Here is an 18,433-nt window from a genome sequence, read left to right as displayed (position 1 = left end):
TCTTGGTTACTGCCAAGCGACTAACGTACCAAAGAACTCGGTGCCATATCACCGCCAAGGGACTAGCGTGATAAGACGTAACGCAATAGGTCACGATTTGGATTGAAATTGAAAATTGAAATTGAAATGAGTCTTGGTTACTGCCAAGGGACTAACGTACCAAAGAACTCGGTGCCATATCACTGCCAAGGGACTAACGTGATAAGACGTAACGCAATAGGTCTCGATTTGGATTGAAATTGAAATTGAAATAGGATATAAAAAAAGGATTTAGAAGAAACAAGTTGGGAAACAAGCTTTACCTGTAGAATGATGCTTTGCAAATGCGTATGCTTATGATTTGTTGTAAATGCATGAATGTTTATGCAGATGTCGCGTATGTGAGTGTATATGAATATGAATATGTATGTATGTATGATGACTTTGATGTACTATCTTTTGTCACCCATTGGATTTGTTTAAAACCTTTCGAGCAGCTTTGCGGGTCTTAACTCAGATAGTCTGAGGTTAGTCTATTGGGATATTGCAGTGTTTTCGGAACTATCATATCACCAGGCGTGTATTAACTGCCGGAGATGGCGTGGTCTCATCCCCTTTATTTTGTCTAATGATTTGTAAGTTTCTTATTTTAAGTTCAAAGTTTAAAGTTTATGAGGAATAAATTATTCTTTGCACTTGGTATTGAAATGACGAAAGACACAGTGTGAAAGGGAAAAACTTTTATTGATTATTGCCTTGAATTGGCGAATGTACAAAAAAGAGTATGGAAGAAAGAAAAATGACAAATAGAAATGATATTAATACTGCTATCGCTCTTTTGTTATCGAGGGCCCCAGTAATCCTTTGACTTCAGAAGTTGGTGATTGCACGACTTTTTATCCTTTACGAATCATCTTGGATCCATGGTTTGGAATCTTGCCCCTGCTAGGCGTAGTACTTCTTGACTGCATCTGAATTGATTGGATGCGACAACTCATCTCCATCCATGGTGGTGAGGACAAGTGCTCCTCCTGAGAATACTGTTTTGACGACATATGGACCTTCATAGTTAGGTGTCCATTTTCCTCGGGCATCGAGTCGGGGTAGTAAGATCTTCTTGAGGACGAGATCTCCTTCTTTGCAAGTTCGAGGACGGACCTTTTTATCGAACGCCTTTTTCATCCTTTTCTGATAGAGTTGTCCGTGACACCAAGCTGTCAGTCGCTTTTCTTCAATTAGATTCAGCTGATCAAAACGGGTTTTTACCCATTCCGATTCTTCTAACTTTGTATCAGCTAGGACTCTTAAAGAGGGGATCTCCACTTCGATGGGACGAATTGCTTCCATACCATAGACCAAAGAGAAAGGGGTTGCCCCTATGGATGTGCGTACTGAAGTTCTGTAACCGTGTAAGGCGAAGGGAAGCATTTCATGCCAATCCTTGTACGTCTTCACCATCTTTTGTATTATCTTTTTGATATTTTTTTTTGCAGCTTCAACAGCGCAATTCATCTTAGGCCTATATGGTGAAGAATTATGGTGTTCAATTTTGAATTCTTCGCACAACTCCTTCATCATATTATTGTTCAGGTTCGACCCATTGTCAGTAATGATTCGACTTGGAATCCCATATCGGCATATGAGGTTATGTTTGATGAACCGGGTAACCACTTGTCTTGTTACATTAGTGTAGGAAGTAGCCTCAACCCACTTGGTGAAATAGTCGATGGCAACCAATATGAATCGGTGTCCATTAGAGGCTTTGGGTTCGATCATTCCTATCATATCAATCCCCCATATCGCAAACGGCCATGGTGAACTTAGCACATTCAATGGATTTGGCGGTACGTGTACTTTGTCGGCGTATATTTGGCATTTGTGACATGTCCTTGCATATTGGAAGCAATCAACCTCCATTGTTAACCAGTAGTACCCTGCTCTCAATATCTTTCTTGCCATTGAATGTCCATTTGCATGAGTTCCAAAGGTTCCTTCATGGACCTCCTTGATGATCTCCTTGGCCTCATTCTTATCCACACATCTTAGTAACACCGAATCGTAGTTTCGCTTGTATAGGACATTACCATTTAGGAAGAACTTAGATGCCAACCTCCTTAGTGTCTTTTTGTTGATTGCGGAGGCGTTCTCTAGATATTCTCGTTTCTCCAAGTATTTCCTAATATCATGGTACCAGGGCTTGTTATCGGGTTGCTCTTCGATCGTAAGGCAATAGGCTGGTTCGTCGAAGTGTCTGATCGTTATCCGAGGTTCGTGATTTGGCCAGGTTACTTTAAACATAGAGGAGAGTGTTGCCAACGCGTCGGCAATTTGATTTTCCTCCCTCGGGATATGATTAAAAGTGATGGTCTCAAACTCAGCCATTAGTTCCTGTATGAGGTCTCAGTATGGGATTAGCTTTGCATCTCACGTATCCCATTCTTTATTGACTTGGTGGATTACCAACGCTGAATCCCCATATACCTCGAGTAATTTAATCCTCAGATCGATCGCAGCTTCTAGCCCCAATATGCACGCTTCGTATTCTGCAATATTGTTGGTACAGTCGAAACATAATCTCGCAGTGAAGGGTATGTGACGATTGTCAGGAGATGTCAAGACTGCCCCTATGCCATGTCCTAGTGCGTTTGAGGCTCCATCGAACGTAAGGGTCCACACCAATCCTGGTTCGGGTCCTTCATCAGGTCCAGGTATTTCATAGTCTCTTACTAGCATAATGTCCTCATCAGGGAAGTCGAACTTCATAGACTGATATTCTTCGATGGGCTGATGAGCTAGATGTTCTGCCAGTACACTTCCTTTTATTGCTTTTTGAGTGACGTATTGAATGTCATATTCTGACAGTAGCATTTTCCATCTAGCAATTCTTCCTGTGAGAGCCTGTTTTTCGAACACATATTTCAAAGGATCCATCCTCGATATTAACCATGTGCAATGGTTCAGCATATATTTCCTTAGACGTTTGGAGGCCCATGCTAGGGCGCAACATGTCTTTTCCTACGGTGAATATCGAGATTCGCAATCGGTGAATTTTTTGCTAAGATAGTAAATAGCGTGTTCTTTCCTGCCAGTTTCGTCTTGCTGCCCCAGTACGTATCCCATAGACCTTTCGAGGACAGTGAGGTACATGATCAAAGGTCTTCCTGACACGGGAGGCACGACTATCGGTGGTTCTTGTAAATAACGCTTTATGGTTTCGAAAGCTACTTGACAATCGTCGTTTCACTTGATTGGTTGATCTTTTCTTAGTAATTTGAATATGGGCTCACATGTAGCAGTTAAGTGTGAGATGAACCTTGAGATGTAATTCAAACGACCTAAGAAACCACGAACCTCCTTTTCTGTTCTTGGAACAGGCATTTCTTGTATGGATTTCACTTTGTCAGGATCTACCTCTATGCCTCGTTGGCTTACTATGAATCCCAACACCTTTCACGATCTCACGCCAAATGTACATTTGTTCGGATTCAACCTTAGCTTGAACTTCTTCAAGCGTTCGAACAACTTTTGCAAGTGTGTGATGTGTTCCTCTTCAGTACAGGACTTAGCGATCATGTCATCCACATATACTTCAACTTCCTTGTGTATCATATCATGGAACAGTGTGACCATAGCTCGTTGATACGTTGCCCCAGCGTTTCGCAATCCAAAAGGCATCACCTTGTAACAGAAAGTACCCCAAGATGTCATGAAGGTGGTTTTCTCCATGTCTTCAGGAGCCATTTTGATTTGATTATACCCAGAAAATCCATCCATGAATGAGAATACTGAAGCTTGTGCGGTATTATCCACTAGTATGTCTATGTGTGGCAGTGGAAAGTCGTCCTTTGGGCTTGCCTTATTCAGATCTCTGTAATCAACATGTAACACCCTCCTAAAACCCCGCGGAATATCAATTAAACTTCAGAGTAAAACATAAAAAGGGTATTACAACTTCAAAATATTTAAAACATTAAGCCATGCCATGCCTTATGAGGAACTTCAAAACACATTATTTAGTAATTATGTTAACACAGCGGAATTTATCTCAAATTGAATAAATATGAAACATCGGGATTCACATCCAAATTCACCGATCCAAACAAACAAAACATTATTCCACATAAGAAATAATCCATCAATCAAACACTAAAATAGACGTTCCCCCCCAGTGTTACAAGACCAGAGCATGACACCGACACAATCGTACTAACAAAGTAACTCTACAAGTTATCCTCACCCAGCACAAGCCGCTAATCTTTAATCTGAAAAATAATCAACAGTAAGGGTGAGTCTCATTCACATTTAACCAATGTTATAAGATATAAACAATAAAATATTCAATCACATATTATTCACCCAATTACAGTTATGATCAGATTCAGGCTATACACACTTACACCAAATACAACAATTGGCCAAACACACAATATTATAACATTGGACAACTTCCATTCATGTTATAATTTATCAAACACCTAATGCAATGCAACTACATGCATTCAGATATCCAGGTTATCGAACATCGTCATACTTACCATATCTACATACAAATGCATCAATTCATCAATATTGGCCATCGGCCCACAACTCATCATCACATCAATAATCAAGTTATATTAACAACAACTCCTTAATAAATCATTCATATAAACACACCAAGGCATAACACTGGATTTCATCCAATCATGTTATGACCAATGCATATGATTCAACTGACACTATGCATGTAGTACCAAAATTCGTGAATCACATTCACAAGACTTCTCTCTATGATACTGCCCTTCAAGTCGCTCACACCCCACATGGCACACGACTAACCTCATCGCTCACACCCCCATGGGCACACGATGACTGCTTACTAATCTCCGCACAATGGGAATTAGCCACCAACGATCCACTCATCAACGGGATCCAATGCAAATGATTTATGAATGAATGCACACATATCACATACTTATATCATCACCGATCCGATGCTTAACATCGTCTCATTTCGTCTCACCAATATTATCACAAACAAGTATGTACATGTCCAAGCATCATTCAATCATTCACATACGTTCACCGCAATCAACATACTAATATTAACAGCATATTAATAATTCACAAATCATCAATCATCACCACAATCATACATTGTTACATCTATCATCATTGCACACAATGTAATAAATTTCCAAAGCAACCCAACAGTATAATCACGAAACATGCATCATCTACGACATGTTATATACCAACATCACTCAATGGATATCATAGTCCAATCACCAACACAAATACAATTACATGTCATTTTCAAAACCACATAATAATTAAAAGGGTTAATACTACCTTACCCCCCTGCCATATAAGCGAGATTCGGTTTACCCCCCTCTAAAAAAAAAACTTATTGGACAAACCTTGCAAAATAAAGATTCCATCAAATTTGACCCTGATCAGTTTTTTTGGCCAAGATTCTTAGAATCTTGCCTACGTGGCATTTTTGGTAGTGCTGACTGTACAGCACATTGCTTATGTGGCACAGTCAGCACTGCCACGTGGAATTTATTTATTTTTTTAATTTTTTTTTGAAAAATTTTTTTATTAATTTTTTTTTAATAAAAATTTAATATTTTTTTAAATTCTTTTTATTAATTTTGTTGATTTTTTTAATTTTTTTTTAAAAAAAAAATTAATATTTTTTTTACGTTTTTATAATTTATAAATTATAAAAAATTGAAAAAGAATTATAAAAAATTGGAAAAATTAAAAAAAATTTACGTTTTTACGTTTTTATTAATTTTTTAAAAAAAATTTTTTCCAAAATTGTTTTATTGTTTTTTTTATTATTTTTAAAATTTATTTTTATTATATATAAATTCGCAGGTAAATCCGCATGTATTTTTAAAGGTAAATCCGCAGGTAATTTTAAATTCGTAGTTAAATCCGCAGGTATTGTCAAATCCGTAGGTAAATCCGCAGGTATTGTCAAATTCGTAGGTAAATCCGCAGGTATTGTCAAATTCGCAAGTAAATTCGCAGGTAAATTCGCAGGTAAATCCCCAGGTATTGTCAAATTCGTAGGTAAATCCGCAGGTATTGTCAAATCCGTTGGTGAATCCGCAGGTATTTTTAAATCCGTACGTAAATCCGCAGGTACTGTCAAATATTTTTTAAAAACGTAAAAAAATAATAATTTTTTTTTAAAAAAAATATTAATTTTGTTATAAAAAAAAATAATTTTAAAAAAAAAATTAATTTTTTTAAAAAAAAATTAAATTCCACGTGGCAGTGCTGACAGTGCCACATTGCTTATGTGTTGTACTGTCAGCACTACCAAAAATGCCACGTAGGCAAGATTCTAAGAATCTTGGCCAAAAAAACTGATCAGGGTCAATATTGATGGAATCTTTATTTTGCAAGGTTTGTCCAATAAGTTTTTTTTTTAGAGGGGGATAAACCGAATCTCGCTTATATGGCAGGGGGGTAAAGTAGTATTAACCCTAATTAAAATATCTAGTGCTAATTAATTTATTTTAATCATAAAGAGCATTTCATTAGCTTCGTAACGCTTCGAACGGCACCCAAAACGGACTTACGGATCAAAAGTTATGAGTTTTATAAAAACAAGTATTTTTCAAAAACGTACAGCGGTAACCGATTACCCAAACACCAGTAATCGGTTAATGAGACACAAAAACTCAAATTTGTTGTTTTTACTATGGGTAATCGATTACCCACCCTACGGTAACCGATTACTTCGAGTCTGCAACCCAAAATCACCATTTTTACAGCACCTGCATCATTCCAAACCATACCAGAACGTACCATAACGTATTGCAACATCAAACAGCGTCAACAAACACAATTTGGCATGTTTATAACTCATTTCAAACATCCAATTACTACCATACACAATCAATGGAAACAATTCAACAATTCTCCCAACCCTAACATCCTACAATCTAACCATAACCCAATTGACACAAACAACATGCTCAATCTATCCTACTATCTATAATCCCATAATAGAAGTTAAACGGAAGAGTCCCCCCTTACCTGAAGGTTGATTCTTCGTTCTTCCTCGCGTTGCACTTTCTCGCTTCTCTGCTCTTTCACGTTCAGACTTCTCTTCTCCTTTTTGGTTCTATTCTCACAAATCCTTCTCTTTTTTATTTTATGAAAATAAGTTTATTATTAGCAATGGGCTTCACAATTGACACCCCCCTTCTACTAAAAGCAACACTGGCCCATTAGCCTTATTTTCCATAATTCTCCAATAAATCCAATAAAATGCCAAAGAATTCCAATAAATAATTTAATTTCAATTTAAATTAATTAAGGGAAAACATGGGGTGTTACACAACACACATGCGCACCTTCCCATCCTTCTTAGGAACTGGCACTATATTGGCGATCCATGGTGGATATTCAACTACGGCAAGGAAACCTGCGTCAAACTGCTTGAGCACCTCTTCTCGGATTTTATTATCCATGTCGGGTCGAACTCTTCTGCGCTTTTGTCTGACAGATGTACAACCCTCTTTGAGGGGTAGCCTATGTACGACGATGTTTGTATCCAACCCATGCATGTCACAGTATGACCAAGCGAATATTTCTACATAGTCATGGAGGAGTTTGACCAGCGTTGCTTTTATGTCCTCGTTCAGTGTTGCCCTAATCTTGATTTCCTTGGGTTCTTTGTCGGTGCCCAAATTTATGATTTACCGCGCAATTACTTCAACTTCCTATTCTTGATCCTCAAAATTCATCTGATATAGCCAACAGAAAGCATGTCTCATGCATTCAAATTTCACTCTTACGTAATATTTGGCCATCCAAAGATGTACCACTCGTTATACCTCCAAAATTTAACAACAATGGGACATTGAGGTACAACCCGCACAATGCACCCAATGACTGAATAAGACATGAATGGTCACGCAACGCAAAATCACAGTTGTACACTATTCTTCATCGTACTACCTTAGAATCAAATTCATCCTCAAACTGAAAGAGAACTCTACCCACGTCAGCAAGATGTATAGCATTGCTCTAACCTCTCCATCTTAGAAGGTTATACATACACACTAGGATCCCATCCTAGAAAGCGATATCACAACCTTATTTAAGACAAGGATCTTCCCACAATCCTATCCGCCCTTCTCAATACCCTACTACTTAATATCACTTTCATTAGGACATTAACTTATCTGCATTTGTGAACAAGGTTGTCATTCAACACTTATATAGATTTCCGTTGCACATGTTGTGCAAAATAATTCCTTACCCATAGCATGATCACACCTGATCAACACTGCAGTAATACATTCCATCTAACGAACGTGCCAACCTTAAACATACTTTTCCATATGAGCGATAACATAATACTAACACTTTTCACCACTACTTTCTTCAAGAAAACTCAATAATCGTATTCCTCATATCATTAAATTTCAACCATCTGACTCCTCTCAAGTCAGACCAACAATCATCCAACACGTTACATTTCATTCCCGCTGCACTGCTGTGATTACTCATTACAATCATCATTACCAATTAGATTTTCGAGTTTTACCCAATTCTGGCCCTCTTTACTCATTCGTTCAAGAATCATTCTTTACCATACATGGTACCAATCTACCACTTAGCAAAACTTACCCGTACTCAAAAACAAATTCCTGCTTTACTTTATCTATATAAAAAAAATTCTAACCATCAGAACGAGTATACACAAGTAGTTATAATCACACCCATCAACCTCAATATACCATTGCTTACGAAATAGCTCAAACTGAGTCCCACTCTTCTCTAAGAATTAAATCAACTTCGTCCTTCTTAGAGTATAATTCCTCATTATATCTGGAATCTACAATAACATCTTACAATAGCACAAAATTATTATAGCATCATATAGTATTAACTCATCGTCTTAACTTCACCGAATACATACTCGTTAACTACGTATAACCATAATAACATACTTATCATCTCAACAATTATTCAAAAGAGTTTTAATTCTCCGGCACAACATCCTTATATCCACTAGATTCTAAATCCAACATATAGATCAATACATATCCTCTATGTATGCTCCTGACATTTTAATTCCTCACTGCCCACGAGTAGTACTCATAGCACCACTCCACATCACACTTTCAATGTGCGACTCCGATTACCCGTCTTAAGTCACCGACCAATATGTTGCACTCTTTCATATTCACTTCTTCATAAGTTCACACAACATGGTGAGTGATTATTCTCACGGTTTAATATCCATAATAACTTATACCATTAAGGTAACAAAACAAGCTCATCTCATTTATATGATTCCGTCTACTATCAACAAGAGATTAAGGGTGATCAAGTCCTCAATTTGTCAATAGTTAGCCGACAACCATATTTAAGCATAAACTGTCGTTACTACATAATAGTGTCCTTCCTGAGTTTGCACTCAAACTCATTAATATCATCATTATCCAATAATTCACTCTGAGTCTTTACAACTCGCACACTTCCTTCTCATTGGATCTTGTCGGTGAGACACCAACGTCCAAACATTTTACGCAATCCGCTTCATAGTCACTTAGCATCACATACTTGTTAAGTACTTTCAAACTTCGTAATCACTAATATACTCGAACATTACTATTCATCTCGTTCCAAATCAAATCCTCATCTTATCAAAAGACCGCAACAACATTCATAACTCGTGGTTTTACTCTAAATTCCATGACATCTTTCGCGCCCAAATGTCATTCCACTCGACATCTCAACAAAGTCTTCCTCACATCAACAGGTGTTAGAAATTCTCTACAATTCTTCTTTTATACCTATCGTTACTTTGTCATCACAAATACGACTCCAAGAGTTCTAAAGTTTATTCCATCTTTACTACTAATTCACTTCTGACTAAGATCCATCGGTACTCAAATCATCTTTATGACCGAACATCTCATCAACTTATTCATCAACAACATATTCTACTCAATTTTGTTTCAAACAATTGCGGTAGTAGGCATTCTTATTCAACAAGTTTCACGCTTCCATAACCGACTTCAGAACCTCTCCTCATAGGATCACTCTACTGTATTTATAACCCTCCCATAAGGTAGAACATAACCTCTCCTCTTTGTAGGTTCAAACGACACATAATTCCGACACTCAGGACTCAAGATATGAATTTTCCAATCGTGATCCGAAAATGCAACACCGACGCCATACAGCGACACTTTAAACGATATTTCCAAAACTTCTCAAATGGTACACTTAATTTCTAAAATTATTTCTCAATAAGCCTTTAATTATTCCTTCAATACGTTCAACTCTGACACTGACATCCCGTGCAGTACCGCTAACAAGTCTAGTTCCAAGGACAAGTGTAACCGTAACTTCATCTCTTTCCAACGTCATCCTGTCACAATTAAATATGTTATGGCTGCTGCAACAATTTTTATAACAAAGTTCATCTCGTTAGCTTTCCGATGATTCAAACGGAACTCAAATCGGATGTCCAGAACTCCAGTTATGAATTTTCGAAGTTTCATAACGATTCGACAACTTTCCTGCGTTTTGCATGCGGAAATTCCACTTCGAAACTCATCCTCTTCAAATCAATCACGTTCTAAACAGCCCCTTATCATATATCTTCACTTCCAAACATTCTTATAACTTGATCAAGACATCCCATCGCCGAAGTACGATTTCTGAAACATTACGTCCGTAATTCTCCTTGCAAACTTGCAACTGAACCTCTTCCGAGATGCAAGGCTACTCAACTGACAACTTCCCAGTCCACCAGCGACGCTGATACATTGAAACTTTCTAATTTCCCTCTCCTACAAATAATCATCAATTACATCTAATCATCCTCCTTCGAGATGCTCCAAATTAATTACCAGTCAAGTCTTAATTCCAAGTCACCTTCGATTCGGGAAACAACCAACTCCAACAACACTTGCACTGTTGCCAATAACAGTCTACTGAACCATCATCTTACAACTGAAACATAACCGAGAAGCGAAGCTTCTCCCCCACTGGTTTCAATCCAACACCTGCAACAAAACAAACAAGTACCGACAGTGATTCACTCACATGTCGTGTACCAAGGGATAAAACGCCGACATTATACAACTGTCGTGCAACTCAACTGACTCGACAATTGGCTGGACGGACCGACCTGCTCTGATACCACTATTGTAACACCCTCCTAAAACCCCGCGGAATATCAATTAAACTTCAGAGTAAAACATAAAAAGGGTATTACAACTTCAAAATATTTAAAACATTAAGCCATGCCATGCCTTATGAGGAACTTCAAAACACATTATTTAGTAATTATGTTAACACAGCGGAATTTATCTCAAATTGAATAAATATGAAACATCGGGATTCACATCCAAATTCACCGATCCAAACAAACAAAACATTATTCCACATAAGAAATAATCCATCAATCAAATACTAAAATAGACGTTCCCCCCCAGTGTTACAAGACCAGAGCATGACACCGACACAACCGTACTAACGAAGTAACTCTACGAGTTATCCTCACCCAGCACAAGCCGCTAATCTTTAATCTGAAAAATAATCAACAGTAAGGGTGAGTCTCATTCACATTTAACCAATGTTATAAGATATAAATAATAAAATATTCAATCACATATTATTCACCCAATTACAGTTATGATCAGATTCAGGCTATACACACTTACACCAAATACAACAATTGGCCAAACACACAATATTATAACATTGGACAACTTCCATTCATGTTATAATATATCAAACACCTAATGCAATGCAACTACATGCATTCAGATATCCAGGTTATCGAACATCGTCATACTTACCATATCTACATACAAATGCATCAATTCAGCAATATTGGCCATCGGCCCACAACTCATCATCACATCAATAATCAAGTTATATTAACAACAACTCCTTAATAAATCATTCATATAAACACACCAAGGCATAACACTGGATTTCATCCAATCATGTTATGACCAATGCATATGATTCAACTGACACTATGCATGTAGTACCAAAATTCGTGAATCACATTCACAGGACTTCTCTCTATGATACTGCCCTTTAAGTCGCTCACACCCCACATGGCACACGACTAACCTCATTGCTCACACCCCCATGGGCACACGATGACTGCTTACTAATCTCCGCACAATGGGAATTAGCCACCAACGATCCACTCATCAACGGGATCCAATGCAAATGATTTATGAATGAATGCACACATATCACATACTTATATCATCACCGATCCGATGCTTAACATCGTCTCATTTCGTCTCACCAATATTATCACAAACAAGTATGTACATGTCCAAGCATCATTCAATCATTCACATACGTTCACCGCAATCAACATACTAATATTAACAGCATATTAATAATTCACAAATCATCAATCATCACCACAATCATACATTGTTACATCTATCATCATTGCACACAATGTAATAAATTTCCAAAGCAACCCAACAGTATAATCACGAAACATGCATCATCTACGACATGTTATATACCAACATCACTCAATGGATATCATAGTCCAATCACCAACACAAATACAATTACATGTCATTTTCAAAACCACATAATAATTAAAATATCTAGTGCTAATTAATTTATTTTAATCATAAAGAGCATTTCATTAGCTTCGTAACGCTTCGAACGGCACCCAAAACGGACTTACGGATCAAAAGTTATGAGTTTTATAAAAACAAGTATTTTTCAAAAACGTACAGCGGTAACCGATTACCCAAACACCAGTAATCGGTTAATGAGACACAAAAACTCAAATTTGCTGTTTTTACTATGGGTAATCGATTACCCACCCTACGGTAACCGATTACTTCGAGTCTGCAACCCAAAATCACCATTTTTACAGCACCTGCATCATTCCAAACCATACCAGAACGTACCATAACGTATTGCAACATCAAACAGCGTCAACAAACACAATTTGGCATGTTTATAACTCATTTCAAACATCCAATTACTACCATACACAATCAATGCAAACAATTCTACAATTCTCCCAACCCTAACATCCTACAATCTAACCATAACCCAATTGACACAAACAACATGCTCAATCTATCCTACTATCTATAATCCCATAATAGAAGTTAAACGGAAGAGTCCCCCCTTACCTGAAGGTTGATTCTTCGTTCTTCCTCGCGTCGCACTTTCTCGCTTCTCTGCTCTTTCACGTTCAGACTTCTCTTCTCCTTTTTGGTTCTATTCTCACAAATCCTTCTCTTTTTTATTTTATGAAAATAAGTTTATTATTAGCAATGGGCTTCACAATTGACACCCCCTTCTACTAAAAGCAACACTGGCCCATTAGCCTTATTTTCCATAATTCTCCAATAAATCCAATAAAATGCCAAAGAATTCCAATAAATAATTTAATTTCAATTTAAATTAATTAAGGGAAAACATGGGGTGTTACACAACACACATGCGCACCTTCCCATCTTTCTTAGGAACTGGCACTATATTGGCGATCCATGGTGGATATTCAACTACGGCAAGGAAACCTGCGTCAAACTGCTTGAGCACCTCTTCTCGGATTTTATTATCCATGTCGGGTCGAACTCTTCTGCGCTTTTGTCTGACAGGTGTACAACCCTCTTTGAGGGGTAGCCTATGTACGACGATGTTTGTATCCAACCCATGCATGTCACAGTATGACCAAGCGAATATTTCTACATAGTCATGGAGGAGTTTGACCAGCGTTGCTTTTATGTCCTCGTTCAGTGTTGCCCTAATCTTGATTTCCTTGGGTTCTTTGTCGGTGCCCAAATTTATGATTTACCGCGCAATTACTTCAACTTCCTATTCTTGATCCTCAAAATTCATCTGATATAGCCAACAGAAAGCATGTCTCATGCATTCAAATTTCACTCTTACGTAATATTAGGAAAGAGCCTTCACCGGGAAGACATTCTCAATCCTAGGTCATATTCCTATAATATATATATAGTTTAACTGTCCTAAGGTTTATACTCAAACGTAGTTCTAAACTAATATATATATGCACAGTTTATATTTGACAGTAATTTAAAAAAAGACTGTAAATTGAAAGCTTGTAAAGCCTAACCTGGATGGAGTGGAGGCCATTGAAGAAGTATGTACAGAGCCTCAACAGTAATTTTTGTTGTTTTGTTGATGACAGTTGAATATATGATAAACAGTTAATGGTTTTTGAAAACAGAAGAAGTGAAGATGGACAAAGGTCACATAGGTATCTGAAGAGTTTCACCGGGAATAATGCCCTTCAAATACCAGAAGAATGTTTTGAAAACAGAAAGAAGATTTTGAAAATACAATTTTGAAAACAAGCTAAGAAGAGAAGGTTTTTTGGGACTTACACTCTATTAGAGGCCCAGTACTTTACAGTACTGGTTATGAGAGCAATTTGAAAATGATTTTGAATGATACAAGGTTTTGTTGTTTGAAAACCCTAATCATCCGTTTAATCAGAGATTGAAAACAGTTTTGAATATTGACAAAAGTCAACTTAATCAAAGTAAAAATAAAGATTTTTACTTAATTAAGACCTAAACAATTAGGGTTTTATCATAAACTTTATTTACAAAATGATTAGGTTAAAACAAAGTGAATATATGTATTTAAAGTATTTAAGAAAACACTTAAAACATACTATTTTAAACCTAATAAAAATATATGAAATAAATAATATTTTTATGATTTTTTTTATTATTCACAAAATAGGTATATTAAATGATAAGTGTGTGAAAAATGAAGTGAAAATAAATTAATTTGATAGGTTAAATAAATATGTGAAGTTTGTGAGAAAATGAAAGAAATTGTGTGTTAAAAAAATAGTTTTGGCCCTTGGAGGGTTTGAACCCACGCCCTCTAGGTCATACACTCAAAACAAACACCACTGAGCCAACGCGCGTGTGGTGATAGTAACTTGCATTCATTTGGTTATGTTTCAAAACAACTAGTAAATCATTGAAAAATAAAAGAATCAAAAAGTCTGGGGCGAGGGGGATTCGAACCCCAGACTTGAGGCATGATGAGACTAAGGGCGTATGGGAGGCCACTAGGGCAAGTTTGTTCAGTCGTTTAAGGAACGCATACCATTCAAAATAAAATAAACTTTGGCCCCAGATTCAAATTTTGCGCGCCATGGCCATAGTCATCTTCTTCCTCGAGCTCAAAGATTTTCAAAATCCTAACTCTCTGGTTTCTCAACTAAATGACATGATGTAAACATCAATCTTGTTCTAAATTTCCTCACGAATCCAGATATGCAACTAACATTTATTTATATGAACTATAGCTACCTAATTTCTCAGAAAACTCTAAGAACATATAAACCCTAAATTTGAAATTAAATGACAAACAAGATGAATAAATGCAAGATGATAGAGGGTTTTCAATCCTCTGATGATGCTAAACAAGATAGAATCGAGCTTTAACTCAGTGAGTGCTTAAATTAAAGAGGTGAAGTTCAGAAACTTACCTCTGAAAATGGAGGTCGTGAGGATGATTGAGAGCAACTGGGCTTGAATGAATGATCTCAATAGCTTCCCTGAGACTCAATGATGCTAACTGAATGCTTATTGGAGCTTGAATCCTCCTGAATCGCTCTATGGACCTCCCTCGATTTCAGCTTCAAGTGAACATGGAGGTTGTTGAATTTGGAGTTACAGATGAGCTGCAGCCATCTGGTTAGCTTCACTATGACCTGAGGAATGTGCCTGGATGATTGGCTTGGCTCAGAACCTCCTGAATTACTCCATGGACCTCCAACTGCAAATGCTCCAAAGTGAGAGCAACAATGGTGTTCCTCCACTTACAGAAGTGATCCAGGTGCTTGGATCACCTCAAATGACCTCCCTTGAGATGTTAGAATGCTCACTTTCCAAAGATAAGCTCTGGTTTGAAGAAATCGATTCTTCTTGCCAAAGAACTTTGAAAAACAATGAACATGAGAAGAGAAAGAGAAAGCAAGGAATATGGTTGCTTTGGTGTGTTTTTTGAATGAGAATGAGGCCTCTATTTATAGGCAAATGTCTCAGTACTGATTGGGAGAGTGAGCTTGCTTAGTGAAGCAAGTTTGGTTTCTTAGCCATGAAGAAATTTCAAAGAATATCCAAGTGTGATCATTGCATTTTCGAGCCACCTCCCCTATCCATTGATTCTATCTGATCTTAGGGGACAATTCAGATGCAAAGTGAGCTCTAATTGGTTGGTGAGAAGATTCCTTGGGTGATTCATCAATTTGCCATAAATTCTCAAAAGTAATCATTACATAATCACATGTTCTTGTTTTAGGAATCTTCTTCAATTATCATGGCATGGTGAAAATGAATGCATGGTATTGTTTCAGACATGTTATGGGTCGTGTAGCATCCATTAGTGAAGCAAAATGCACAAAATTGCAAAGTTCCAATTTGCACATGACCTATAATTTTACTTCATGAGGCCAACTTTGAACAAGCATAACTCCTAGCTCAAATTGAATTTGGAGAAGGTTGAACACAATTTGGAAAGCCCTAAACATCTACTTCAAATCATTAGTTTATGTCTTCTTCAGAATCATTTGGGAAATTTGTGAAAAATGAGCCCAAAGTTGGATGAAATCTAGGTTAAAACACTTAGAAAAATTTCTAAGTGTTTATGACCTAAACTTCAAAATTTCCAAAACTTCATAAATGGTTGATCTTTTGAAAAAAGTTCCTTTGTAAGATGTTGTTTCATTTTGCAAGATCTACAACTTTCATGTTGGAAGTTTTTTGAGTTGTGTAGGTGAAATTTTGAGTTCTCACCATGCCTTCAAAAACCCTAATTCCCGACTTTTTGCTCCTTGATGAATTTATTTGAATTTCTTTGGTCAAATGACTTTGACATCCATATATTGATGATATTGATCTTTGAAAGTCATTTTTTGACCAAAAACCTTAAAAGTCAATGATGATCCCACACAGTTGACTTTTCCTGACAAAGTGAATTTTTTTGGGCTTTTTTGAAGAAACAAGATCTTCTCCTCAAATGAATGATGTAAATGGATTATATTGAGGTAGTAGAGATTCTTGAATCATGTCTTGAGTTTTGGATCCATGTCCTGATTAAAAGTCAACTATCTTGGTGAATTAGGTCAAAAACCCTAATTGTCGACCAGAGGACAATGATGACTGTAGACTTTGAACTGAGGTGTAATGTCCAGTGGATCTTGTCATATGAGTTGTTTGAAGATGATTGATGTCTTTGAATGGTCCCCTGGGGCTTTTTAGGGTTTCCCAAAGGTGATCCCTGATTTTAGTCCTTGATAGGCTCCAAACCCTAGTCTGTTGATCTGAGTAATCCTGTACTTAGATGACTGGGTATCTTAATCAATCATAGGTGTAATAATGAGGCTTTTGGAGTCTTATGATTGTATTAGAGACTAATCCCTCTATTGATTGATCCTTTGCCTGAGTTTTCTTTTCTTTGAACACCCTTGATTGAATGTTAGGCTGTTCTGGATACTTGCCTCGACTTGATGAAAAATCCTGAAGATATGTCATCTCAGGGGGGGTCAAAATTAGGGTATGACACATCCCTGTGATGAGTTTAAAATCAGCGGCTTCCTTGGATGTTTCACCAACTTCGACAACTTCAAAAAAATTGCTGAGGTTAAAAGCCTTCAGTCTTGTTTTACCGCAAACTTTATCCACGTTCCCATAAATTTGAAACTTCGATTCCCCATTAAAACCTATCCGACGAAGATTTGATTTAAAAATGTCTTCTAAATCAATTACCTTATATTTACCGGGAGGGTTGATGTTTTCATAATCCCACAAGCAAATTAACTGCCTCCTCATGGTGGCGCCGGCGGCAAACCGATTTTGAGTTTAGTCTAAAAGAAATAAATTAACAGGATAAATGTTTAACTTACATCATAAAAGAGAAACTTGTGCTTATTTTACAAGTTCAAGCGGCGGCGACGGCGATGATGTTTGGTTGCAAGGGTTATTGAAAGCTTCCTCTATTTTTCCTGAAAAAACTCAATTTTTTGTTTTTCCTAAAAAAACTAAAAATTTCCGTTTTTCCAAAAAAACTCAATTTTTCGTTTTCAGAAAAAACTCGAATTTTCTTTTTTCGAAAAAACTCGAATTTTTTGTTTCTTCAAAATAACTTGATTTTTTCCGTTTTTTTAGAAAAACTCGATATTTCAATTTTATGATCTATACAAGAAGAATTGAATCAGTTTTGATTGAAAACTATTTAAATGGTTATAACCAACCATGAACACCCTATTCGTAATCATAATAAATTATGCATAAAGAGAATAAAAAAAGAAGCAAACAACAAAGTGCATAGATACCTGTTTCGCTTTAGCTTCTTTTTTATTGGAGAGTTCCCCAATAGTAAATCTTTTAAAATCCACACATTGGAAGCTGCATGGGCTAAATCTTCAGTGGAA

The sequence above is a fragment of the Vicia villosa genome, linkage group LG4 (assembly GCF_029867415.1).
Source record: "Vicia villosa cultivar HV-30 ecotype Madison, WI linkage group LG4, Vvil1.0, whole genome shotgun sequence".
NCBI classification, from domain to species: domain Eukaryota; kingdom Viridiplantae; phylum Streptophyta; class Magnoliopsida; order Fabales; family Fabaceae; genus Vicia; species Vicia villosa.
Note: the sequence above shows the minus strand (reverse complement) of the source record.